The sequence below is a fragment of the Scyliorhinus torazame genome, chromosome 4 (assembly GCF_047496885.1).
Source record: "Scyliorhinus torazame isolate Kashiwa2021f chromosome 4, sScyTor2.1, whole genome shotgun sequence".
In the NCBI taxonomy this organism is placed as follows: Eukaryota; Metazoa; Chordata; class Chondrichthyes; order Carcharhiniformes; family Scyliorhinidae; genus Scyliorhinus; species Scyliorhinus torazame.
The window spans coordinates 162,757,161-162,784,647 of record NC_092710.1 but is presented as its reverse complement, the minus strand read 5'-3'; the positions used below and the strand labels follow the sequence as shown (position 1 = coordinate 162,784,647).

The 27,487-nt window shown below is 51.9% G+C and overlaps 1 long non-coding RNA gene across 1 annotated transcript; it reads right to left on the bottom strand.

Annotated features, from left to right (window-relative positions):
• Positions 1-482: 482 nt before the first annotated feature.
• LOC140411667 (uncharacterized) lies at positions 483-13,104 on the bottom strand. Its single transcript, XR_011940943.1, has 2 exons — positions 12,836-13,104; positions 483-1,975 (listed from the first exon to the last, which is right to left on the bottom strand). It is a non-coding gene; the product is annotated as an uncharacterized lncRNA (long non-coding RNA).
• Positions 13,105-27,487: the final 14,383 nt, after the last annotated feature.

The following is a 27,487-nucleotide window of genomic DNA, read 5'->3' as shown; positions in this document are numbered from 1 at the left end:
GGCCTAAAATTTGTTTAAGTTACTTTTTACCTCTACTGAGTTAATTAAACTTTAAGAGGATATAGCTTGTGTATGCTGAGCTAGTGATACAAAAGGTTTGAGCTATGACTATTGAGAATTTAGGTTTACAGTGATAGCTGGAACAAAGAGATTAAATAAACAAACAAAACATGTTAAAGAGTAGGATATATGGGAAATGGCACGTATTGTGTCCTCGCATTATGGAACATTAAGAGGCAGAATTCTCTGTTTCTGAGACTATGGACACGAATCTCCGGCCTTGATGCGCTGTCGCTCAAGTGTAATGAGGCTGGTGAATAGCAGAAGGGGCCAAAAACGAGATCCGCGCTGGACGTCAAACAGTTTGCGATGCAACTGGCCCGGTTAGTAATGTGCTACTGGGGACAGGCTGAGAGAAGGGAAAAGGCCTTGGTTGGAATCAATATTGGCCATACACCAAATCAGTCAAGTCAACACAGAAACTCATTATTGCTATGTGGAACTTTATGATCACCCACTTACAGTAGTTATCCCATTGACACAAAATGACAAAAGACCATGCTATGAATATGTAACTTCGAGTTAATACTGATCAACTTTGCAGCAGGACTCCATAATGGGCTGGTCAGAAAAGAGTATCTCAGAGGATCTGGCTGAACAGTAGCATCCTGTTTATTTCTATTAATGAGTTTAAGTCTTGATGAGACAATAGAACTCAGGCCAGGTGTGTGTGTGTGTGTCATGACTCAGCATTGACAAAGCCTGGATAAAAGAAGGAACACAGGGACACATCGTCAGCACAACCTGGAAACCCGCAGGAGCAGCTATCGCAGAAGAGGAGCCCTGAGCTCGGAGCTCAGGGAAAAAGCCTCCTTCAGTATGGTCGGTAATACCTAGAGCTCAGCTGTGGGTCTGAGTCCATTCGTGTGGTTGGTTTTGAAGATTGTAATACCCAAATAAAATAGTGTTTTCTTGTGGCTGTCCAAGCCAATCCAGAAGTGTTTTCTTGGTCAACATATGGGAGGATGGCATTGGGGGGCCCTGCCACCTTCCCTCCTCCATCCCGAGTAAGTCCAGAGTGGGAAGGTTCCCCCTTCCCCACTGCGAAGTGAGGACTTTACGTCCCTTGTTGTGCAACCCCCCCCCCCCCCCACCCTGGGCTTCTGGGTTAATACATTCCGGGTCCTGGGTCACTGTCCGTGTGGGGTTTGCACATTCTCCCCGTGTCTGCGTGGGTTTCACCCCCACATCCGAAAGATGTGCAGGTTAGGTGGATTGGCCACACTAAATTGGCCCTTAATTGAAAAAATAAATAATTGGGTACTCTAAATTTATAAAACAAAAGAAACAAAATACATCCGGAGTCCATCCAATCTTCTGGCCTTGGAGTCATGTACCTTTTAGAGGTAAGCATCTAGCCTTCTCCAAGGATTCGTATGAGTTAGAGTTTATCTACAAGGTCTATTGCAGTCTGGGAATGGCTCTGTACTGTATACAGAAACTAACAGGTTTTCTTAAAGGTTTATGGCTTCTTCTACTGCCAGTGGAAGGCAATGCTGTGGCAGCATTTACACTGGCCCTGATCGAATGAATGATTTCTGCTCCCCAACCCCTTCACCCTTCACCTGACAAGCATTTAAAGAATGCAAATAGAGCAAAATACATCAGAGGACATGCATCTTCTCTGTAAGCTGCAGGGCAACATCAACACTCAAAACACAAGCAGAAATGACAGTCATTAAATGCCCTCAAGCCATTTCAACAGTGAACAATGTTGAAGTGCAGCTGAACAATGATGCAGTTGTTTTCTCTGCTCCTGGCAATGTTAATTTGTCAACAGCAGTCACAGTCTTGACTCCTTCCTCACCCTTCACATCTTCAGGAGACATCTTAGCAGCATCCTGCACAGTCATAAGTCTTGTAACTGTCGTGCTGAGGAACAGACTGTCATTATCGTGGCTATTTCTCAGGCATTCTGCATGACAACAGAGACAACAAAATTCTTGATTCAAGGCTCCAAAATACTCTTCAAAGGACAGAGCACTTCTGGCTGAAACAAAAACTAACTTGCATTTCTATAGCACCTTTCATCGCCCCAAGATATCCCGAGGTGCTTTATAATCAATGAATGACTTTTGGAATTACGAAGATTTGTGTTCATCCTTTGTCATGCCAGAGAACACTGCTCGCTATGAAGCCAGCTGGTATATCAGTCATGGTTAAAAATTACATTTGTAGGGCTGCACGGTGGCACAGTGGTTAGCACTGCATTCTCACGGCGCCGAGGTCCCAGGTTCGATCCCGGCTCTGGGTCACTGTCCGTGTGGCGTTTGCACATTCTCCCCGTGTTTGCGTGGGTTTCGCCCCCACAACACAAAGATGTGCAGGCTAGGTGAATTGAACATGCTAACTTGCCCCTTAATTGGAAAAAATGAATTGGGTACTCTAAATTTATAAATAAAAATAAAAAAATGTTTAAAAATTACATTTGTTTGGTTCTACACACAGCATTCTAATAATAATCAGATTTTTTTTTCAGAGAAGTAGGTGAAGAGATAAATATTGGAAAGGACTGCTCTTCTTCAAAATAACACTCTGTGATCTGTTACAACCTCCTGGTTTCACACCTCACCTAAAGGACATTACCCCGTGTTCTATTCCTTCACAACTGCACCGAGGCCCTAACCTAGGTTTAAATTTGCTGTGGGACTGGAACTTGTGCGGGGCAGCACAGTAGCACAGTGGTTAGCACAGTTGTTTCACCGCACCAGGGTCCAGTTTTGATTCCCAGCTTGGGTCACTGTCTATGCGGAGCCTGCATGTTCCACCTGTGTCTGCGTGGGTTTCCTCCGGGTGCTCCGGTTTCCTCCCACAAGTCCGGAAAGATGTGGGGCGGGATTCTCCCTTCTGGGGACTAAGACCCCATGCCGGTGGGAAAACCGGCGCCAACACCTCCAGCATCAACAGCCCCGGAAAGTGAGAAATTCTTACCTTTCTTGGGGGCTAAGTTGCCGCCGGAATCGTCCCCACAGCTCCAGACGGCGCCGAAGGGAGTTCGAGCATTCGCGGCACGGCTGGCGTGATCTCGCGCATGCGCGGGGGTTCCCTTGGCCGCACCGGCTCCCGGGCAATATGGTGGAGCCCTACAGGGGCCCAGCGCAGAGGAAAGAAGGCCCCCCCATGGAACCAGACCGCCGCAAATCGATAGGCCCCGATTGTGGGCCAGGCCACCGTCGGATCCCCCCTCTGCCCCCCAGGACCGCCCTCGCACACTTACCTGCCAGGTCCCGCCATTTGTGAGGTGAGTAATTCACGCCAGCGGGAAGGTCAAAATGTTACAGTCACTCGGCCCATCAGGTCATGGAGAATCGCCGGGGGGCCGCTGTCAATGGCTCCCAACCAGCGTGGCGGGAATCCCACCAGCCCCCGAAAAACGGCGCCGGAGAATAGGGCAGCCGGCCTTGGGGTGGCGGGGCGGGATTCGTACCTCCCCCTGGGGATTTTCCGACCCGGTGCAGGGTCGGAGAATCCCGGCCCTGCTGTTAGGTAATTTGAACATTCTGAAATTCTCCGTCTGTGTACCCGAACAGGTGCCAGAATGTGGTGAAAGAGGCTTTCACAGTAACTTCATTGTAGTGTTAATGTAAGCCTACTTTTGACAATAATGAAGATTATTATTATTATTCCTTGTATTAACTTCTGATAAAGACCCACGGGATTCTCCGACCCCCCGCCGGGTCGGAGAATCCCCGTGGGGCGGCATGAATCCCGCCCTGCCACTCCGACGCCGTATTCTCCGGCCGGCGAGCGAGGAGGTAGGAGTCGGCGTGGGGCGGCCGCCGGAGAGGAGGTGGCATGGCCGTAGCTGGTAGGGGGGGGCGGTCATGGGTGCCGGTGGAGATTGCTCCCCAGGGCCGAGGGTGTGTGCCGGTGATCGGGGTTGGTGCCAGGGGTGGGGGTTCGGGGTTGGGGTGGGGAGGGGATGGGGGGTGCCGTGGCTTGGGGGCACCGGGGATGGGAGTGCCAGGGATGGGGGGTGCCGGGGATGGGGGTGTCGAGGATGGGGGTGCCGGGGATGGGTAGTGATCAGTATTCGGTTCTGAACCTTGTGGCGGTGTCGAAAGATACCTTGCGACTCTTGAGCAAACATGATTAAACAGAGCCAAATTAAGAGCCAACCAAAAGTAAGCAACATTTACTGGCGGCTCTGGTGGGATTCGACTTAGAAGTGGCCTAACCACTCCGAGAGAACCCAAAATTTGAATTGAGAATCCAATTGGGAACAGAAAAACCACAAGCGTCAAAACAGTACTGATCAAGCCTCTGAGATTCGGAAGTGTGCTAATGCATGCGTACTAACAGGGATATAAGGTAAACCTGAGAGATTTTGTTGCGTAAAACTGTCGGGAGTTTTGTAGGCCGGAAATTAACGTAAACCGTACTCGTGTTTACATCACCACTTTATCACCCCCTGTTCCAAATTCAGTAGAGATTCTAGATAGAGAGAATGGCAATGGAACGCCTTATGAACCCCCAGGAATTCGAGGTCGCAGCGACCAGTAGAGTAGGACAGTGTCCCGTTTGGGAAGATGAGATCAGAAAATATCTCAAAGGGAAAGGATGGTCCCTTTGGAGTGAATTCTGCAATAATGAGGAAACAGGACCCGGGAGTATAGGACATACTTGGAGGGAGAACCTGTCAGTGATCCACAAGAAGAGCTTAGGGAAAGCTCTCAAGCCGATGGCAATCGTGTCCTGTTTGGCACAATTGCGAGGCACAGAGGAGGTCGTTAGGACGCTCCGTAGAGAGATAGAGGAGAGAGACAGAACCAGTGAGGTAGATGTGAGTGAGGTAGAGAAGGAGAATCAAGATTTAAAAGAGCAGTTAGCAGCAAGGGACAGAGAGGTGGATGATGCCAAGGGGGCACATCAGTCTTGTCTCGCGCATTTGAACAGTTTTCAGACGCAATATGATAAGGCCAACCAGGGCACGCAACGTGCGGTCTTGGTAAGACAAGAGACAGAACAGCAAGTCGAGAAATTGCAGAAAAATGCAATGATTTGAAAGCAGCTCTACGAGCACTCCACACTTCCACAACGGAACAAAGACAGAGCTCCGTAGACCACGCAAAGTGCCGGAAGCAAATTGCAGAATTGCAAACTCTGCTTTCCGTTCAAAATGGATTTCAAAGTACATTCGGACCCCAATTAGATCAAGAAAACGGCCCCGATTGGCAGGAATTGAACGAGACTGCCCCTAGATACGTACATGGGACATGTACGCAGGAAAAACCCCAGAAAAGGAAAGGCCCCAACCCCCAACCGAACAGGCAGACACACCCCCATGAACCCTGTAACCACACACCGCAGGGCCGCAGGAGAAGGAGAAGCAGATTTCCTTTACACAACCCCGCTAACCGTGACCCAATTATGGGACGCGTGTGGAAAAATTACACCGTTCCTTCCCACTTCAGACCCCCACCAATGTTTCGCGAAAGTCAAACAACAGGCTACCATGTACGGCCTGGACGAAAAGGAGCAAGTGAAGCTCACATTTTTAAGCCTCGACCCTTCAGTCGTAGCAGCCCTTCCCGACCCACAGAATGTAGGAGGAGGCACACTCCAAGAGATGCACACAGCGATCCTTGATGTGATCGGCTTTAACAGAGAAGACCCCGTAGAAGGCCTAAATAAGTGGGCAAAAGAAGACAGAGCACCCCACAGCGTTTGCTGGATGTTTGTGGATTCACTTTACCGCAGTTTTTGGAAAGTTAGCCCACACCCATTTGTCCCCAGATAAAATGGCCAAATGGATCTGAATTCTAGTCTCCCACGCCACAGAAGCAGGACGAAAAGCTTGCGCAAATTATGACCCCTCAAAGGAGGCCCACAATGTAAAATGGGTTTTGAAGAGATTTCCCACGCTTGGGAGGAATCAATTGCAGGCAAAACCGCATTTCTAGCACCCAATGAAGAGCAGGCAGAAATGAACCCAGTGAAAGCACACCAGAACTCCACATGGGTAAATGAGGGCAGGAACAGCCAACTCCAGCCAAAACCTCAAGAATGTTATAATTGTGGACAGCTAGGAGACTTTGCACGAGAGTGCAACATGCCCCAGAAGCAGCAGGGAAACCAACAGACAGGCACCCTAAACAAGAATAGGGCAAAGCCGATCCATAGCGTGAGCGCCCGTTCAGAGAATGCAGACATGAACGGCACCGACTGACAGTGTTCGGGCTCCCCAACTTGGGTCTGCGACACCCTTTGGGACAAGTCCGGTAGACCGGCAGTAGCAGGCAAAGTCCGGGGACAACCCGTAGAATTTCTTTGGGACACAGGAGGGTCCCGCACCACGCTCAATTCCTCAACGATGTTTCAGCGAGACACGTGGCCCACAACAGACACCATTACACTCAGTGGCTTTACAGGCCATTTACAACAGGGACACATCACAGCGCCTATAGCAATACAGATAGGGAACATCGCAACCAAGCATCCCGTAGTTCTAGTTGATCTGCCCCAGTTAGCAGAACATATCCTTGGGATCGACTTCATGAGCTCCCATAACCTTTCTTTCGACCCAGTGAACAAGTGTGTATGGAAAATGGCAAAGGCAGCACGAGCCCCCGCCACGCTCACAGTAGGAGAATACGTAAATAGGATTAGCTCAGTAGGAGATTTCTGGTTCGACCCTCGAGCCATTGATGCAGACAAACAGGTTATGGCAGTCCTGCAGGAACATAAAGCAGCATTTGCACAGCACAAGCTCGACTGTGGCAGTCTGACTGGCTTTGTGAACATTACAGGTCCTGACCCTAAACCCCAGAAGCAGTACGGATTGCCCCAGGAAGCAGAGGGAGAAATCTCCAAAGTAATAGAGAGTTTGTTGGATCAAGGCGTACTCAGATCAGTAGCCTCCACAAACAACGCACCAATTTGGCCCGTCAGGAAACCGGATGGATCATGGCGACTGATCATTGATTACCAGGAACTGAACAAAGTAACCCCAGCAGCAGCCCCCACTGTAGCCACGAGTCCTGAGACCGTGCTCAAACAGGGACTCCAGTCAAAGTTTTTTTCGGTTTTGGACATTAGTAATGGCTTCTGGTCCATTCCATTGGCTAAAGCGTGCCAGTACAAATTCACCTTTACATTCCAAGGGCAACAATACACGTGGACGTGCCTTCCACAAGGCTTCCACAACTCCCCCTCCATTTTCCACCGGCAGCTGGCAAATGGTTTAGCAAACTTTTCCCGCCCCGATTGTCTGGTCCAGTATGTAGACGACTTGTTACAACAACAGACACAAAGGTTGACCCATTGGGACAGATTAAAGAGCATCCATTTGTTTAATGTATTCTATGGAATAAAGAGATGTAAACCTCTGTGTCTGACTGCCAGGCCAGAGAAATTTGTGTGCTGCTATTTTGTACAGTTTAAGATGTATAGATTATTTTTGGATTGTTTGTATTTTTGGATTGTTTGAATGAGGATAGTTTATTGAGAATAGTTAGAGGTTCCAGTTTTTTATTTTTCTGTAATGCATGTATTAATGTCATATCGCCCCATAGTGTTTTATGTTGATGAATGTATTTTAAATGGTTTAGGTAAAATTGTGTTGCATAGGATAGGGCAGTGTAGAGCCTAAGTATGGGTGCCCCGGTGATCAGAGGATGAAGGCGACATAGTAATGTGATCCTTCACGCTTCGTGTTGAGGATCACAAGGAGGTAGTGTCGCCATCTGGGATGGCCTCATCCCGATTACAAAATGGACACTTGCAAAGAATGCAGGGAAAATTGGATAATGCTAAGAAACAAGCAGGTGCAAGCTCTGTCTGTTGATTAGAACCTTAAACTCTCAGACAAGACAGAAACTACCAAGCAATCTACATACTAATGAGCCATCTCCGGGGACAAAAGGGAAACATTTAGATACACAATGTTAAGGCAGACTCCCCGGCGCCAGAAGAGGCTAAGACAAAGCAGACTAACAGTCACCAGGACACGCCCAGCGATCAGGGAACCACCCCTCTATTGGAGGAAAATCGATACAGATGATTGGGAAAGACCCAATTAGTTGAGGCCAAGTTCAAGGCCCGCCCAAAAGCGCGCAAAGCCCTTTTCAGTATAAAAGGTATTCCCCAAGGGAGAATCTTTCTCCTTTGGCTTTGGCTTTGACCGAAGAGAGAGACCTGCCTAGCAGCTGCACCAGACCAAGTAAGTCCCAAGTCAACGCACGCTACGAGATAGACACTCCTAGTTGCTACCCTGTAAACAGCTCAACCCAGCAGCCTCAGAACCGAGCAACGGCCATTGTTCCTCTGACTGAGTGGGCACCCGAAGCTAAGTATTGGCTTTAGTCATAGTGGTCGTTTAGTTTGTAGAGTTTATGCATGAGTAGATTTGACTGTGTAAATAAATGAGCATTGCTTTTGAACTTACTAACTGGTGTATCGAGTCATTGATCAGTATTAAGTTCTGAACGATGTGGCAGTGTCGAAAGATATCTTGCGATTCTTGAGCAAACGTGATTAAACAGAGCCAAATTAAGAGCCAACCAAAAGTTAGCAACACTTGACACTGCAGCGCACGGTCCCGTCGTCTGCCCGGGTAGATGGCGAGGGCGACCTGGGGAGGGGGAGGGGGAGGGGGGGCACATTCACCTGAGCTCGATGTCCTATCACCCCTCACACACACACTGGTGCTCACCTCACACCCCACCCCCGCACGCATCGGACAGAGCACAGAGGCAGCTTCTGTAGAAGTGAAAGTGATTTTAATGACAAATAGATCATACACGTGCCCTAGCCCCTATAACTAATCGATGCCCTGCACCCGTGCCAACTTACTCAGTGTCTAATCTTTTGGCCTTACGTCTATGCGGTTCCCCAGACGGTACAGCAGAACTGGAGGCGGACTCCTGTGATTCCTGCCCTGTGACAAGGGACGCCTTTGCTGGCCGTTTCCTGGGGCGGCCCGGCCTGGATGGGCCAGGCTGCAGCTTGGGCGACTGGGTTGGCGAGCTGCCAGCCTGTCTTGCCCGTTGCCCACCAGATGCACCTGGGATGGAAGGGGGAGAGTCCGAGGTGTCGCGGTGTTCCGGGACCTCCCCTGCAGGGGGGACCCAGAACGGGCCCCAGCACCTCCTCCTCCCTTGGGGTGCCCGATGGCCCCAGGGCCTCTCCATGGGTCGGGGATGTGAACGGATCCAGCACCCGAGGCACCCCTGGCACCTGGCGCTGCCAGTCCTGGAGGCCCGCCCTGGTATCGACAAGGGTCTGCAAGTTTGCAGCCATGGAGCTCAGTGAGTTGGCCATCCCTGTCTGTGTTTGGGCGACGCCGGCCAGCACCTGGGCAATGGCGCCGATGCCCTCAGCGATGGCCTGCTGTTGCTAACTTTTGGTTGGCTCTTAAATGTTGCCCATTGTATCTTTGCTTAATTTGCTCTGTTTCTATAACCTAAGCTCCAGAGTCACCAGGTATCTTTATGATACCGCCACGAGGTTCAAGTACTGATCAATAACTCGACGCACCAATTAGTAAGATTCAAATCAAAACACATTTATTATACACAGTCAATCACTACTCATGCATAAACTCCACTTTCTAGACTATTCTCTATCACTAAAAGGCCGATCCTTAGCTTCGGAATTGGCCCACCAGGTCAGGGGAACAAATGGCCTTTCGTTCGATCTGAGTCTGCAGGGTTCAAAAGCTGGTATGGACAGGTTACTAGGAGCGCCTATCTCGTAGCATGCATTGACTGGAGACTTACTTGGTTGATGCGGCAGCTTGGGCAGTTCGCTCTCAAGGGTTGATTCGCTGCTGAGTGACCCTGCCAAGAAGACCGATTTGAACTTGGGGACTCTACTTTATAGTCCCCAGGAGCTTCCTGCCGTTCGGGGCGGACCCCGTACCTGGTTCCAAGTGTTTGGACTGCGTCCCGATGACTTGGATCGATTTCTCCAATACTGGAGTTGTTCCCTGATCGCTGGGCGGTCCCTGAGTGTCCGTTGGCTTTCCTTTGTCTTGGCTCCTGCTGGCACCGAGGAGTCTGGTTTGGCCTTATTCACATTAAATGTTTCAATTGTGCCCGTGGATCGCTCATGAATATGCAGATGGCTGCTGGTTTCAGAGCTGTCTGGGCTTTTGCAAGTTCTAATACACAGGATGTCTGCGCTTGCTAGTTTTTTGCCTGTATTGGCTGAATTTCCCTGCAGCCTTTGCGGATCTCCATTTTAAGTCGGGAAGTGGCCAACCCAGGTGGCTACACTGCTGAGACTGGGCCATGGCATTGAGCACCTCTGCGCTCTGCAGCTGACTCTGGCTCATGGCTGCCAGTGAGAGGGCAGCCATGTCCTGGGCCACGGATGCTGCCTGCAAGGAAAGCCCTAGGCCTTGCATACTGCGACCCATGTCTGACACCGTCACCCCCATTGCCTCCACCGTGGATGCCACCCGTGCATTACCGGCACCACTGTCTGCTCCTGGACGGGGGTGGACCTCCACCTCCGTCTGCAGCTGCTGCAAGTCGGTCGTCACCCCCTTCGATCGTCCCTGGGTCCGTGACTGCATCGGGTCTAAGGAGCTCCAGGAACCCGGGACCTGTCTGTGCGGCAGATGGTTGCTGGGGCCGGGCTACCCTCTAAGCGTCCGGCTCCTCGGCTGCTCCTACCTCCACATGCTATGCCGGGACGGCTGTATTGTGCTCACCAGTTAGTGTACCAAAAGCCTCATCGCTAAAGTGCCCAACCGAGGTGAGTGTCTCTGCGATGGTGGAGGGTGGAGGAGATAGCAGTGGCATAATGTCGAGGTCCTCATCGGACTCGAAGTCCGGTGTCCTCTGCGGTGGTGTTTCCTGTCCGTCCGTCCCCTGGGTGGCTGTGTCCTGTGTGTGGGTGTCCTGGGTGGCTGTGACCTGTCCGTCCGTCCCCTGGGTGACTGTGTCCTGTGTGTGGGTGTCCTTGGTGGTCCTATCCTGTGTGTGGGTGTCCTGGGTGGTTGTGTCCTGCGTATCAGTGTCCTGGGTGGTTGTGTCCTGTGTGTCAGTGTCCTGGGTGGGTGTGTCCTGTATGTGGGTGTCCTGCGTGGTTGTGTCCTGTGTGTCTATCCCTATCTTATGGGTGCCCTGGCACTGGGTGGGGGTGTCGTATGCCTGATGGCCCGGGTCATTCCATGTCCTGTGGGCACCCTGGCACGTCCTGGGGGCGCTCTGCATTCGCAGGGATGGGTGGGGAATCCTTGGATTCTCTGGGAAGCGAGGGAGGAGATTGCTGAGCCTTTGGCTTTGATTTTTAAGTCATCTTTATCTACAGGAATAGCGCCAGAAGACTGGAGGATAGCAAATGTTGTCCCCTTGTTCAAAAAGGGGAGTAGAGACAACCCCGGTAACTATAGACCAGTGAGCCTTACTTCTGTTGTGGGCAAAATATTGGAAAGGTTTATAAGAGATAGGGTGTATAATCATCTGGAAGGGAATAATTTGATTAGAGATAGTCAACACGGTTTTGTGAAGGGTAGGTCGTGCCTTACAAACCTTATTGAGTTCTTTGAGAAGGGGACCAAACAGGTGGATGAGGGTAAAGCAGTTGATGTGGTGTATATGGATTTCAGTAAAGCGTTTGATAAGGTTCCCCACGGTAGGCGACTGCAGAAAATACGGAGACATGGGATTCAGGGTGATTTAGCAGTTTGGATCAGAAATTGGCTGGCTAGAAGAAGACAAAGGGTGGTGGTTGATGGGAAATGTTCAGACTGGAGTCCAGTTACTAGTGGTGTACCACAAGGATCTGATTTGGGGCCACTGCTGTTTGTCATTTTTATAAATGACCTGGAGGAGGGCGTAGAAGGATGGGTGAGTAAATTTGCAGATGACACTAAAGTTGGTGGAATTGTGGACAGTGCGGAAGGATGTTACAAGTTACAGAGGGACATAGATAAGCTGCAGCGCTGGGCTGAGAGGTGGCAAATGGAGTTTAATGCAGAAAAGTGTGAGGTGATTAATTTTGGAAGGAATAACAGGAAGACAGAGTACTGGGCTAATGGTAAGATTCTTGGCAGTGTGGATGAGCAGAGAGATCTCGGTGTCCATGTACATAGTCCCTGAAAGTTGCCATCCAGGTTGAGAGGGTTGTTAAGAAGGCATACGGTGTGTTAGCTTTTATTGGTAGAGGAATTGAGTTTCAGTGCCATGAGGTCATGTTTCAACTGTACAAAACTCTGGTGCGGCCGCATTTGGAGTATTGCGTGCAATTCTGGTCGCCACATTATAGGAAGGATGTGGAAGCATTGAAAAGGGTGCAGAATAGATTGACCGGAATGTTGCCTGGTATGGAGGGAAGATCTTATGAGGAAAGGCTGAGGGACTTTGGATTTCGGCGGCGGCGGTGCGCAGGGGCCTTCTGGGAGGTGAGTACTTACTTTAAAAGCCTTACCTTTACAGGAGCAGCCCTTCGGATTTCGGCAGCAGCGGTGCGCAGGGGCCTTCTGGGAGGTGAGTAGTGAATTTAAAAGTCTTACCTTTACAGGAGCAGCCCTTCGGATTTCGGCGGCAGCGGTGCGCAGGGGCCTTCTGGGAGGCGAGTACTTACTTCAAAAGCCTTACCTTTACAGGAGCAGCCCTTTGGATTTCGGCGGCATCGGTGCGCAGGGGCCTTCTGGGAGGTGAGTACTTACTTCAAAAGCCTTACCTTTACAGGAGCAGGATGGGGAAGGGGAATGGGGGAGGGGAGATGGGGTAAGGGGAGAAGGAGGGATGGAGAGAAGGGGGGATGGAGAGAAGGGGGGATGGAGCAGGGGGATGGGGGCAGGCAGTGGGGAGGAGGTACTCACCCTGGCTGCTCTGACTAGGTCATTGACCTTCTTGTGACACTGGATGCCTGTCCTGTCTGTTAAAGCTACGGCGCTGATGGCCTCTGCCACCTCCCTTCACAGGCGCCGGCTAAGGCTAGGTGCGACCCTGCGGTCGCGTCCGTGGTACAGCGCCTCCCTCCTCGGTTCCACTGCGTGCAGGAGCGCCTCGATATCCCGCTCCTGGAACCTCGGCGGGCGGCCATTTTGCCGAGTCTCCGGCGGTGGCGTCTTTTGTGCTGCGACGCTGCATGGCATCAATGACGCCGCGCGCATCTGTGACGGGTGACGCCGTCGCAATTGGCATCACGCCGCTGCTAGCTCCTTCCGGGTTGGAGGTTTCCGGAACATCCAGTTGACCCTAAGCCGGAGTGGTTCGCGCCGTTCTTGGCGCCACCGTCGGGCCATCTCGCCAATTGCGGGAGAATCCCTTATAACTGGAAGATATGTAGCACATAAATTAAATCTGTTCCTCACAGAGGGAATCTTCGGTCTCAGTCTCTCCATTTCTATTGTACTTCTTAAAAAGGGGGTTTACGACATACCCTTGCCTCTTCCCTGCAGAGAAACAGTGCTGCAGGTTTTTTAAACTGTCTATTTGTTGCACTTACAAATGGAAAGGTAAATAACAGTGATTCAGTGAAATAAATAAGAGAAATGCAACTAGAACCAGGAACCCCTCAAATAGGCTTTTAAAAGGATGAAAACAAAATCATCATCTTTTCTCAAGAAGCTTTAAGATAGAGTTTCCATGAGGAATTCCCCAATTTTCAGCAATGACTTTGGAGGAAGATTTATTTTTCTGTGCTTCTGGGATCCAATTATTAATTTGAAACTTGAATCCATGCTCAAAAACGTGATCTCTTATCTGGGAAGAGGGACTGGTCCAGATCTTCAGCCAATGAGGCTCAGACATTTAAAGAATGACATTGTTGTATTAGGTGATCTCCAGCATGTCACTGGCAATGGCAGCAGCATCTTTGAAGACCTTAGTGGTGGTTGTCCCTGCCCTTTTGTGATCACCACGCTCCCAGAAATGTGTCCCGTGCTCAGGGTTACGCGCCATGGTCAACCGTGGAACCAAATAGTTTTTGGTGATGATGATAGACCAGCGACAATCTCAAGGGACAATAAATAGTTACAGACCGAGGATTCTTCAAGAAGAGGACTTGTGTTTCCTTTACCTACGTACGAGGAAGGTAATGAGAGACCACCTCATTTACTCTTTTCCATAACCATGATATTTATTACTCAGTGAGATTGAAAATAGAAGCCGCCGAGCAACTGAAGAGGAAAATGCAGGACTGTGAGGCATGGAGGAATGAGCAGAGACATGGCTTTGGGCGGATCACCACTACATATTGGCTCAATGAGTTACCACACATTGAAATCAGCAGCCTAATCACATGTTAGAATAACTTGTCAACAACAATTTAAGTTATGGAGGTGGATAGAAATGATGCGCAGAATTTAATGTTCCTCCCCAAAGGACATGATGGGGATCATGTGATCGGGTGAGAAGGTTTGGGGTGATGATCGCACTGCCTTCCAACATCCCTCCAAGGTTGCCCAAGGCAGAAAAGTCTCGAAGACAGCCAATTAAGGGCCTCATCCCACTGCCATTGACATTTAATCAATGGTTGGTTGAGGCCACACCATGCGGGCCTACCACGGAGAGTACCCTGGCAGGTATAGTACTGGAGCCTGATAGGGGGTTCCCTCCCTTCTGGACACTCCTGAGGCAAACCGCAGCAGGAACAGAGGGATTCAGAGGAACAATCCCTTTCTCAACTTGCTTCCGCTCCTCAACAACGTCTCCCTGTCTGACCCATGGACGGCCATGGATACCCCATGTCATTCACCTTATCCTGGGCTTCATCCCATTCACTTGCCTAGGCCACACTGCAGTTCAGATAGCGGCCACCGCTCCTTGTGGCGTCTGAGACTGGAAAGCCTCTGATTGGCTGGGAACTCTTGGCGGTGGTGTGGTTGGGAGGGGGTGGATGGAGATTCTTCTCACATGAGCTGGGAAGTTTAAATGTGGGACGGTAAGTGCCCGACTTAATCTCAGCATAACTTCTGAAAACGGCAATGGCAGTGTTGCCACCGATTGCCGAGCTGGTGGACCTGCCCCCACCGTGACTGTTAAATTCCACTGGACATATTGACCACAAGAATATAAAACCAGCCGTTATATTCTGCGGGACGGGCCTCCAGCGATGGCTGCAGATAGAGAATACGCAGTGTGGCGTATTTCCCGGGTACACCGCTTTTTGTGGCCTGGAGAATCGAGGAACCGCCACCAGCCCCGATTCCATTCCAGACTCTATATGGTTGTGATCAAGATCATAGAATCATAGAATTTACAGTGCAGAAGGAGGCCATTCGGCCCATCGAGTCTGCACCGGCTCTTGGAAAGAGCACCCTACCCAAGGTCAACACCTCCACCCTATCCACATAACCCAGCAACCAAACCCAACACTAAGGCCAATTTTGGAAACTAAGGGCAATTTATCATGGCCAATCCACCTAAGCTGCACATCTTTGGACTGTGGGAGGAAACCGGAGCACCCGGAGGAAACCCACGCACACACGGGGAGGATGTGCAGACTCCGCACAGACCGCAAGACCTGCATGGATCTGTTTTCCATGATTGATGTTCCATGGAGTTGGCCAATCTATCCATGGAAAAATACATCCGCACAGTGCCATGCAACATCAACTCATTCATTCTTCAGCTGGACTTCTCCATTCCGTCTGTCGCCAAGTGTGTGTGGAAGGTCCGTCAGTTTGTCACAGATTTTCTACTGCCTCTCAATGATTATCCTTTTCATTGATGACCTCGGGTAACAGTTTCTGTGTCCAGCTGAGCAGAGTTCAGAGGAGACTGTATCCTCTAACACAGATTCTCCACATCTGACCCGAACATAATACCACTATCTGTGCTTGCTCATTTGTAAAGTGGGAGTCATCAGGTGAAAACCAAACTAACTGCTTAACTGGACCTAGCAAAGTGAGAGTATGTTAAGTATGTGTCCTCTGACAATGTTCCTTCAGAAGGTATCAGTTCCTTTGAGGAATTGTCATTCATGAGGTCCGTGAACTGCTGCTGCACCCATCAACTCCGTGGCTGAGAGAAAAGATACCAGTTATTACTGGCAAGGGAAGAATGTTGCAACACAGTGTTATGAAGCTGATAATTTTTCCTTTGTGGCTGAAATGAAGTGAACACAGCTGAGCGTTGCATGATATGTGGGTCGATGATATTTAATTCTGCCACAGCTAGCTGGAGACCTCAATATCACCATCCTGGTGGCTGAAGACACAGAAGAACCATTCCCTGCTCTACTGTTATTAACTGAGAAATTAATGGCAAACTTGATCCATTTCTGTGTGCTCTCTCTTCTCCAGCAATGAAAGAAAGAACGTTTGAGTTGCTAATGACATGTTTTCACCTGATGGATGGAGAGGAATCAAGTTGCAAAAGGATGAAGGGGAATGGGAGAGGTGGAGATGGAAATGTAAGCTGTTGCATAGAAATAAATGAGTGTGAGGCGAGAAGAAGTGATGGAGTATACTTAGCAGGGTGTGGGGATTGGGGGGTGGGGGAGTGTGGTTGGTAATGTTAGTGATGTGGCAGTGTAGGCTGCAGTTGAATGTGTAACTGTACGCCTCTTTCCTGGCCTAGCTCAGTCATTCAAGCACTTCCTAAACTAAGTTGAGGAGTGTGACACAATGCGCCTGCTGCAGACTACCTCCTGCCACACCTACATTTTCTTGTGGTTTCTTCATCCCGTTACTGAGGAGAAGTATCTTTTTCTTACTCCTTACTGTACCCAGCTGTACATCAGGCGATGCATGGTTAAATTGAGGAAGTCTTTGACCATCCTAAATCGATGATTAAACAATCATTGTTGGTCATGACAGTTCACAATAAACCAATTTGCGGGTTATAATGGTTAATTTTGAGGAATGCCTATTTGGGGGAGTGTCATGTGTGGGTCAACTTAAGAAATGTGTGTTTATCAAATAGCTGCAGTGATGTAATTGTGAGTGGAGCTGGAATGTGATTCTGTCTTTTACTTTAGTTTTGAGCTGGAAGCTGTTTTGTAGCTGAGTTTTAGACTCGTTTTCAGTTGGAAAGCTGCATTCAAACCAAGGTGTATTTGAAAAATGAAATGAAATAAAAATCGCTTATTGTCACAAGTAAGTTTCAAATGAAGTTACTGTGAAAAGCCCCTAGACGCCACATTCCGGCGCCTGTTTGGGGCGGCTGGTACGGGAATTGAACCCGCTCTGCTGGCCTGCCTTGGTCTGTTTTAAAAGCCAGCTATTTAGCCCTGTGCTAAACCAGCCGCTCCAGTGATTTGTAAACCAGTATTTTGGCCTCTCTCTCTGCATGCTAAAGAACGTCTCCAGATCACTTGATGATTTCAAAGTAATACCTGTTTCTATAAGGAATACAAACCTACAGGGTGTGATTCTCCCCTACCCGGCGGGGCGGGGGATCCCGGCGCCGATGAGTGGTGTGAACCACTCTGGCGTCGGGCCACCGCAAAGGTGCGGAATCCTCCACACCTTTAGAGGCTAGGCCCGCCCCAGAGTGGTTTGCGCCCTGCCAGCCGATGGGGAAGAGGCTTGGCGGCACTCCAAACGGCGCCGAAGGGCCTCCGCTGGCCGGCGCGAGTTGGCGCAAGCGCGGGAGTGCCAGCATGTGCTGGCGTCATCCCTGCGCATGCGCAGAGGGCTTTGTTTCCGCACCAGGAATGGCGGACTGTTACAGCCACTGGTACGGAAGAATAGAGTGCCCCCCGGGAATTGTGCTCCCCATAACCAAAATCTATTCAGAGTTGTGGGGCAGGTGAACTCCATGATATACTTTGGTGTTCTCTAAACCCTGGCCCATAATAGTAGTACTTGCCATTGCAGCATGTGCCATGACGTTGTCTTAGCTGATTTTCTGAGGTAAGCTTTCCAATTTATAGTTCAGATTTATTGTGTGTTGTGCACTACATTTATCCTGTCAACCACCCGTGTGTTCCCAAACTTGCTGTGCTCAATGCTTATTATTTTTGCTTTACAGTTCTGCAGTCCCTTATATCGCAGATGAACATTGCAGGTGCACAGCAATCAAAAGAGTGGTGGCAAACCTAAGCAGCTGCAATTTCTTAAATATGACAATATGAACCTATAACTAACGCTTCTTTGCCGTGATTTAAAGCCTCTCGAATGCAATTATCAACTGCTCAACCTCGGTATTATATCTGACCTTTATTTGGTCACTATTTCATGTGTGCATGACAATACATGCCTTGCTCTCGCGAAAATGAAGCAACATAAGTAGATAACTCGCAGGGCTTCACTTTGTCGAAAGGTTTTTGCAAAGTTATTGCAAAGAATTCTTGCTCGCTGCATGAGTTATAAAATGCACTAAAAATACTCTTACCTTGAAAGAGATATTTGACATTTGATGTGATTGTCCCCTCCCCAAAAAGATTGCCATTTTGGATCCCCATTCAAACCCACTGAGCTGGCATGGGCCATCGCATAGATCAGCAAACAGTTTCATAGAAAATCCTGCAGATCAGCATATTGTCCCATTCTGGTTGTTGATCACCAAGCTGGGAATCTTCAGAACCAGCCAAATAAATAGCAGATGCTGCACAATATGTTGCATACATTCTTTGTGGCAAGTTCTCATATTCACTTTCCAGTAGTATTCAGAATGTAAAAGAAAATGAAGGCCTGAACAATTTTACTGAAAAAGGTTATGACTAAAGATGACTATTTCTATTCTCCCCGTGTCTGCGTGGGTTTCCTCCGGGTGAACATAGAACATATAGTGCAAAAGGAGGCCATTCGGCCCATCGAGTCTGCACCGGCCCACTTAAGCTCTTACATCCACCCTATCCCCGTAAACCAATGACCCCTCCTAACCTTTTTGGACACTAAGGGCAATTTAGCATGGCCAATCCACCTAACCTGCACGTCTTTGGACTGTGGGAGGAAATCGGTGCACCCGGAGGAAACCCACGCAGACATGGAGAGAACGCGCAGACTCCGCACAGGCAGTGACCCAACGGGGAATGGAACCTTGGACCTTGGCACTGTGAAGCCACAGTGCTAGCCACTGTGCTACCGTGCCATCCCACGGAAACCGGGTGCTCCGGTTTCCTCCCATAAATCCCGAAAGATGTGCTTGTTAGGTAAATTGCTCATTCTGAATTCTCCCTCTGTAATCAAATAATCTTTATTATTGTCACAAGTAGGCTTACATTAACACTGCAATGAAGTTACTGTGAAAATCCTCTGTGTACCCTAGCAGGCAACCAGGGGATTTTCACAGTAACTTCATTGCAGTGTTAATGTAAGCCTACTTGTGACACTAATAAAGATTATTATTATTTGGCAGCCTACATCAGCCCACTATGTAAAAACTGAAGTTCGATCTCGTTGTCAAATGTAAAGAGTTTCCTCTCGCTTCTGTGAGTAGTCAACAGAAATGAGAATTTATTTTCCAATCACCGGCATGTAACATTTCCATTTAAGTAATCCATGTCAGTTTTCCAAACTTGTTTAAATATTGGCTGAGGAATTCTCCGTGAACGGGATCCTCCGCTTCACTGGCAGCGGACCCACGCCCACGGGTTTCCCGGCGGCATGGGATGACCACAATGGGAAACCCATGGCTGCCAGAACAGAGGATCCCACTGCTGGCGGATACCGGAAAATAGGGCTGGCGGGACAGAAAATCCCGCCCTTGTTTTTTCCCGGTCAGATCAGTTATTTAAATAATGGGTGTTGTTAAGATAATATGGCAGGTACATCATAAATATAGCATCAAACATGATGCAAAGCACATTTGTGTCTGATATTTATGTGCTTCAAAAATTAGCAGATTTGGAAAATTGAACTGTACATTCAACTTAATGCACTTTCTGAAGTTTATAAAACACAAAATAAGTGTACGTAATCAGACTATCGTTCTTTTTTCACACACACAAACACGCACACACAGATAAACATACTGGGATACATAAAGCTTTTTGTAAAATGATGGCTTCTTCTCTCTCCTTTTATGTCTCCCACCATCATGCATTGTTCTTACATTATTTGCATCATTAACAAGTCATCAATGGGCATGGAAGTACAATCCATCTTAATTTATCTCCCTTCTTATGATGACAAACTCCTGCCTGCTCCTGAAAACCTGGTGCAGGTGGGGAACACGAAATGCTAAATAATTCTGAGCATGAACTATACTGAATGAGGTGCATAACTTAATCTGGCTCCCAGTGACTAAACTGAAACAACAAAAGGGGAGAATAGTGGCATAAAGAATTTATCTTAAGATGATGGGTGGGATTCTCCGACCCCCTGCCGGGTCGGAGAATCGCCAGGGGGAGGCGTGAATCCCGCCCCCGCCGGCTGCCGAATTCACCGCCATCGGAGATTTGGCGGGGGCGGGAATCGCGCCGCGCTGGTCGGCGGCTGCTGGCAGCGGGCCCACGAGGGGCTCAGTGGCCGCCGATTTTTGGCCAGTCCCGCCGGCGTAAATTACACCAGGTATTTGCCGCCGCGACCTGGCTGCGCGGGTGGCCTCCGGGGTCGTCGGGGAAGCACGGGGGATCTGGCCCCGGGAGGTGCCCCCACAGTGGCCTGGCCCGTGATCAGGGCCCACCAATCCGTGGTCGGGCCTTTGCTGTGGGGGCACTCTATTCTTCTGCGTCGGCCTCTGTGGTCCTCCGTGATGGCCGACGTGGAGTTGAACCCCCCCCCTGCGCATGCGCTGGGATGTTGCCAGCACACACTGGCGCTCCCGCGCATGCGCCAACTTGCGCCGGCCGGCGGAGGCCCTTTGGCGCCAGTTGGCGTGGCGCCAAGCCCCTTCCGCGCCGGCCGGCACAGCGCAAACCACTCCGCCGCCGGCCTAGCCCCTGAAGGTGCGGAGGATTCCACACCTTTGGGGCGGCCCGACACCGGAGTGGTTAACGCCACCCCTTCCCGCCGGAGTTGCCCGCCCCGCCGATTCCCGCACAATCCCGCCCGATATCTTCCCTGGGTGCCTCTCAGAAGGTGGCCTGCATGTTTATAGCCCTGCACCATTTTTCTTCGTGTCAGGGTAGTCCGAGAGACAATATACTCCCCAATCTTCCTTCTTTCTTCCTTCCAAGTAAAAAAATGCAAGAATTTGACTTTTTAAAAGGAGTGAAGCAAAGGTCACAGCTTGATTGCGTGAAATTCAGTGTGCGGTTTGATTTTTAAAAATGTATGTCATTAGAAACATTGGACGGGATTCTTCGGCTACGCGCCCGGCGACCGGACATTCCCGCCTGAGGTCAATTGACCTTTACATGGTCCACGTCCCGCCCGCCCGCCCGAGGCGATCTTGCGGCAGACGGACGGAAGAATCCAGCCCATTAGCGCTTGAGAGATTAGGAGGAGGAACAGATGGGACTGTGGAAAATTGTTGGAATTCTTCCTACAATGCAGTGTTTTTGACTCCAAAAAAAAATCTTTTCTGAACTGGTTCTTCTGCGCTGAAGCTGGCAAGAATGAGCTTTAGTTTCAGATAAAGCAGGGCAATGCTTTTCAGGGTCGCACCAAACACCAGCCGGCGCCTGTGGAGGGAGGTGGCAGAGACCGTCAGCGCCGTGGCCATAACAGCCAGGACAGGCAGCCAGCGCCACAAGAAGGTCAATGACCTAGTCAGGGCAGCCAGGGAGAGTACCCCGCACTGTGCCCATTGCATCAACCGCACCAGCCCCCCGCACATGTGGCACGCCCCCCCCCCCCCCATCCCAGGATGACTGGAACAGCCCTAGCTGAGACCGACATGGCTCCACCCACCCATGCAGGCTGCATTGGCAGGATGGGCTGTGAACCTCTGCCAACATACACACAACCACTGGTCTGCAAGTATGTCCGCCTAACACTGTTGACCTTTATCTCTGTCTCACCTTCCCCCCCCCCCCCCCCCCCCCCCACTCGCCCAGGAGAAGCGTGCCCATAACCGGGAGCGTGACAGGACCGGAGCTGTGCCCCCTCACCGTTCATGAAGAGAGGACCCGAGGACCGGGAGGTCGCGGATGCAGAGATCGGGGGCGCAGCTCCCACTGCCTGCCCCCTCCACCCCCTACCCTGATCTCCATCCCCCCTTCCCCACCCCATCTCCCCCCCCCCCCCCACATTGTTTTGTTACCTGTGGTAGGTAACGTGCTACTCAATCCTTGGTTAGTGATGAGGTATTCTGAATGCCGATTAAGAAGATTTGAACTCTTCCAGTCGTAACAAAAGGTTTATTGAGTAACGACAACAATATTTACATGAATTCTTTACTTTAACTTTGATACTAGTGATAAGGTTAACAAGATCTAACAATGGTAATTTTACTTAACTCCACTGGCCATCTAAACTAGTCTGATGTTGCTGTGGTCACAGTGCACCCAAGAGAGAGAGAGAGACCCAATATGGCTGCCTTTTATACCCCTGTTGGTCCGGCCCTCTAGTGATCATGTGGTGCTACTGATAACACATTAACCCCTTGTGTACATGCACTACACATGTGTCTAACCATGCTTGCTATAGTGTGTATTGAAGGACCATATGACGATCCACCCATCCCTACGGATGCCGTCCGCCCCCTGGCCGTGCCAGGGCGACCAAACGCCAAGGACCGGCCTGGACCATCAGGTGTACCCCGCCCACATCCAGTGCCCGGACACCCACAAGACAGGGATAGACCTGGACCATCAGGCGTACGCCGCCCACATCTAGTGCCAGTGCGGCGACACTGTAGTGCCGCACCCAGCGATGGGAGGGCAGCCACACCAACAGGCCCCCGTCCCAGTCGACCCAGAACACCGAGACACAGGACACATCCACCCAGGACACCGAGAGACAGGACACATCCACCCAGGACACTGAGACACATGACACATCCACCCAGGACATAGAGACACATGACACATCCACCCAAGACACGGTGGAGGCAATGGGTGCGACGGTGTCAGACATGGGGAGCAGTATGCAAGGCCTAGGGCTTTCGTGCAGGTGGCATCCATGGCCCAGGACATGGCTGCCCTCTCACAGGCAGCCATGAGCCAGAGCCAGCTGCAGATCACAGAGGCGCTCAATGCCGTGGCCCAGTCTCAGCAGGCCATCGCTGAGGGCATCGGCGCCATTGCCCAGGTGCTGGCCGGCGTCACCCAAACACAGACAGGGATGGCCAACTCCATGAGCTCCATGGCTGCAAACTTGCAGACCCTTGTTGATACCAGGGCGAGCCTCCAGGACTGGCAGCGCCAGGTGCCGGGGGTGCCTCGGGTGCTGGATCCATTTGCACCCCCGACTCATGGAGAGGCCCGGGGGCCATCGGGCACCCCGAGGGAGGAGGAGGTGCTGGGGCCCGTTCCGGGTCTCCCTGCAGAGGAGGTCCTGGAACACCGCGACACCTCGGACTCCCCCCCTTCCGTCCCAGGTGCATCTGGTGGGCAACGGGCAGGACAGGCTGGCAGGTCACCATCCAGGCCGGGCAGCCCCATGAAACGGCTGCCAAAGGAGTCCCTAGTCACAGGGCAGGAATCACAGGAGTCCACCTCCAGTTCTGCTGTACCGTCTGGGGAACCACATCGACATAGTCATAGGGCCCTTAGGGCCAGAAAATTAGACATGGAGTAAATTGGCACGGGTGCAGGGCACAGATTAGTTACAGGGGCTAGGGCACGTGTACGAACTGTTTGTAATTAAAATCACTTTCACATCTACAGAAGCTGCCTCTGTGCTCTGTCCGATGCATGCGGGGGTGGGGTGTGAGGTGAGCGACAGTGTGTGTGAGGGGTGATAGGAGATCGAGCTCAGGTGAGTGTGGCATGCGCCCCCCCCAACGCCCCGTGTCGCTCCTGCCACCCCGCTCCCAGGTAGACAAAGGGTCCGTGAGCTGCAGTGTCCAGGCCACATACAGGGACAGACAGGTGGAGGGTGTTACTGTGGCCATGAGTCAGACATTGTCTAATGATGTACAGCCCCCAGGGGATTCTCCGACCCGGCGCGGGGGTCAGAGAATCCCACCCAAGTTGTTGATGCTGGGGCAGGATTTGCGGAGTTCCGAGACAGCAAAACTGGCGCCGCACCTGGACCGATTCAGCGACCATTAAGGGGCTAACACCGGTGCCACATGGAACACGATCGATTCCAATGAGAAACAGTGTCGGACTCGTTGGGGTAGGGATTGACACTCGGGAGACTGACAAGCAGCAACCGCATATTAGCACTCCACTCCCCACACACAACAAGATTGCACTGATTGTGCTGGAGGGTGCCTATCCCGTTGATGGATCAGTTGGGCCTACCTAGGAGAGGTGACCTGGGAGGCACCCATACAACCCTTGCCGCTCGGTTCACAGTGGGCAGTCAGCAGTCTGCACAGCTGCATCGCTGCCTGGCAGGCTGCTGCAATGATGTTCCGTGCCTTTCCACCCCAAACCCAAGGCCCAGCTCATGGGCACCTCCCGCTACTCCCACCGGTCCTGGCAGAAGCCCGTCGACCAGCGGAACAACTGTCAGTAAACTATGGAGACGTAGGACACTTTCCGTACCCCCTCTCTCCCCCTCATCAGCCACGGCACCTGATTTCGGAAAGCACAAGTGAACCCCGCCATTGGGAATTTGCCCCAGTGGAGGCAGAGAATCGCGGAGGCCCCGGAGAATACTGGGTCAGGCCTGCTAATGATAAGCAAACGGCAGATATTGTACGTACAGAGTGGAACACATTGACACCACTGTTGATGCACTGGGGAATTGGGATTTGCCGTGATTCCAGCGCCAGCCATGATTTTACCGTCAAAACCAATTCTTTGCCAATCACCTCTCCAGATTTTGGCGTTGGCCAAAGGAGAATCTCGTCCAGAGTATTTGAAATGTCAATATTCAGCAGTATCCAAATCAAAAACAGAAACAAAATGAGAGATATTAATACAATTAATCAATTCTTGAGGCTCCATCCTTTTCACATCAACCCATTCTTTAAACCACATTCACAATGATTTTGTAAAGGTAAGGATGCCATAGTCCCAGGTGAACATAGGTTGCTTTTCCCCTTATGATCGGTGGTGATTTAACCTGAAGATCACCACAGCAAGGTTGAGAGAACAGGGGCGAAATTCTCCGTTATCGGCGGAAACTCCGCCGATCGGCACAAAAAACGGCGCAAATCCCACTTGCGTCACGTCATAAAAATGGGCCGATAGTCTGCGGCCCGAAATGGGCTAGCAGCGACGTAACGGGATCCGCGCTTGCGCAGTGGTTCACGCCGTGCAGCGTCATACACGCGCACGGCGTGATGGCTCATAAGGCCGCGCAGCTCCCCCCCACCCGACCGGAACACCCGACCGCAACACCCGACTTGATGGCTGGCCGTCGCTCAGCCCCGAGGTTCGAGTCACGCGATGTGGAGGCGCTCCTGGACGCGGTGGAGCAGAGGAGGGACGCCCTGTATCCCGGGCACGGCCGCAGAGTTGCCCCACGCCACAGCCGGCGTCTGTGGAGGGAGGTGGCAGAGGCCACCACCGCTGCGGCCCTAACACCACGGACAGGCACCCAGTGCCACAAGAAGGTGAACGACCTCGTCAGAGCAGGCAGGGTGAGCCTCCCCCATATCCCCCATCCCCATATCCCCCATATCCCCCCTCCCCCATATCCCCCCTCCCCCATATCCCCCCTCCCCCATATCCCCCCTCCCCCATATCCCCCATATCCCCCCTCCCCCATATCCCCCCATATCCCCCCTCCCCCATATCCCCCATATCCCCCCTCCCCCATATCCCCCCTCCCCCATATCCCCCCTCCCCCATATCCCCCCTCCCCCATATCCCCCCTCCCCCATATCCCCCTCCCCATATCCCCCATATCCCCCCTCCCCATATCCCCCCTCCCCATATCCCCCCTCCCCCATATCCCCCCCTCCCCCATATCCCCCCTCCCCCATATCCCCCATATCCCCGCTCCCCCATATCCCCCCTCCCCCATATCCCCCCTCCCCCATATCCCCCCTCCCCATATCCCCCCTCCCCCATATCCCCCATATCCCCGCTCCCCCATATCCCCCTCCCCCATATCCCCCTCCCCCATATCCCCCCCTCCCCATATCCCCCCTCCCCCATATCCCCCATATCCCCCCTCCCCCATATCCCCCATATCCCCCTCCCCCATATCCCCCCTCCCCCATATCCCCCCTCCCCCATATCCCCCTCCCCCATATCCCCCCTCCCCATATCCCCCCTCCCCCATATCCCCATATCCCCCCTCCCCCATATCCCCCCTCCCCCATATCCCCCCCTCCCCCATATCCCCCCTCCCCCATATCCCCCATATCCACAAGTGAATCCAGCCCTAACCTTAACCTCTGCAATGCACGCGCAACCGATTGCGTGCATTCATATACCTGCCTAACACTTTTGCCTTTTACCCCTGCCACCACCCCCCCCCCCCACAGGAGAAGCGCGCACACAACAATAGGGAGCATGTGAGGACTGGAGGAGGGCCCGCTGATGAGAGGCCACTGACCGTACACGAGGAAAGGGCCCTGGAACTGGCTGGCGGACCTGAGGACCGGGAGGTTGCTGATGCAGAGGTCGGGGCCCCGCGAGCAAGTGAGCCACCAACAGCCCGTCCCCATATCCCCGCTCCCCTATATCCCCCTCCCCCGTATCACCTGATCACTGCCTGATGTCTAACCATGCATGCTTCATTGTGTATCGCAGGACCAAACGTCCAGGCACCCATCCCCGCAGATGCAGACCGCCCGCAGGATGCCCCTCGCACACCACGGGAGACGGAGCGACCTGGAGCAACAGGGAGACGACACCCCCGTCACGTGCGGGAGCGACCACCCAGCGATGAGGGGGGCAGCCACAGGCCCCCGTCACATCCCAGCCAGGACACCACTACCCAGGACACCACTATCCAGGACACCCCTACCCGGGACACCACTACCCAGGACACCCTTACCCGGGACAGCACTACCCGGGACAGCACTACCCAGGACACCCCTACCCGGGACAGCACTACCCGGGACAGCACTACTCAGGACACCCCTACCCGGGAAGACGAAATACCGGACAGTGACTCAGAGTGGATGGGTGGAGACGAACCCCCACCCCAAAGTGCCATGGACTCAGCCTGGGACGAAGAGCACGACACAACGCCACTGCTGTCACCAACACCCTCCACCATCGCAGAAACACTCACCACGGTTGGGCACTTTAGTGATGAGGCGTCTGGTACACTCACTGGTGCGCACAACACAGCCGTCCCGGTACAGCAAGTGGAGGTAGGAGCAGCAGAGGGACCGGGCGGTCGGAGGGCAGCCCAGGCCAAGCGAACATCTGCCGCCCAGATGAATCCCGGGTTCCTGCAGTTACCACACCTACACATAGATCCGATGCAACCACCGACACGGAGACGAGCGAATAGGGTGACGGGTGGCTTGCGGCGGCTGCGGTCGCAGGTGGAGGAGTCCACCCGCGTCCAGGAGCTGGGAGTGGTCCCGGTCATGCGTGCCACCCAGGCTGACACCGCACGGGTGGCGTCCGCGATGGAGGGAATGGGTGCGACGGTGTCAGACATGGGGAACGG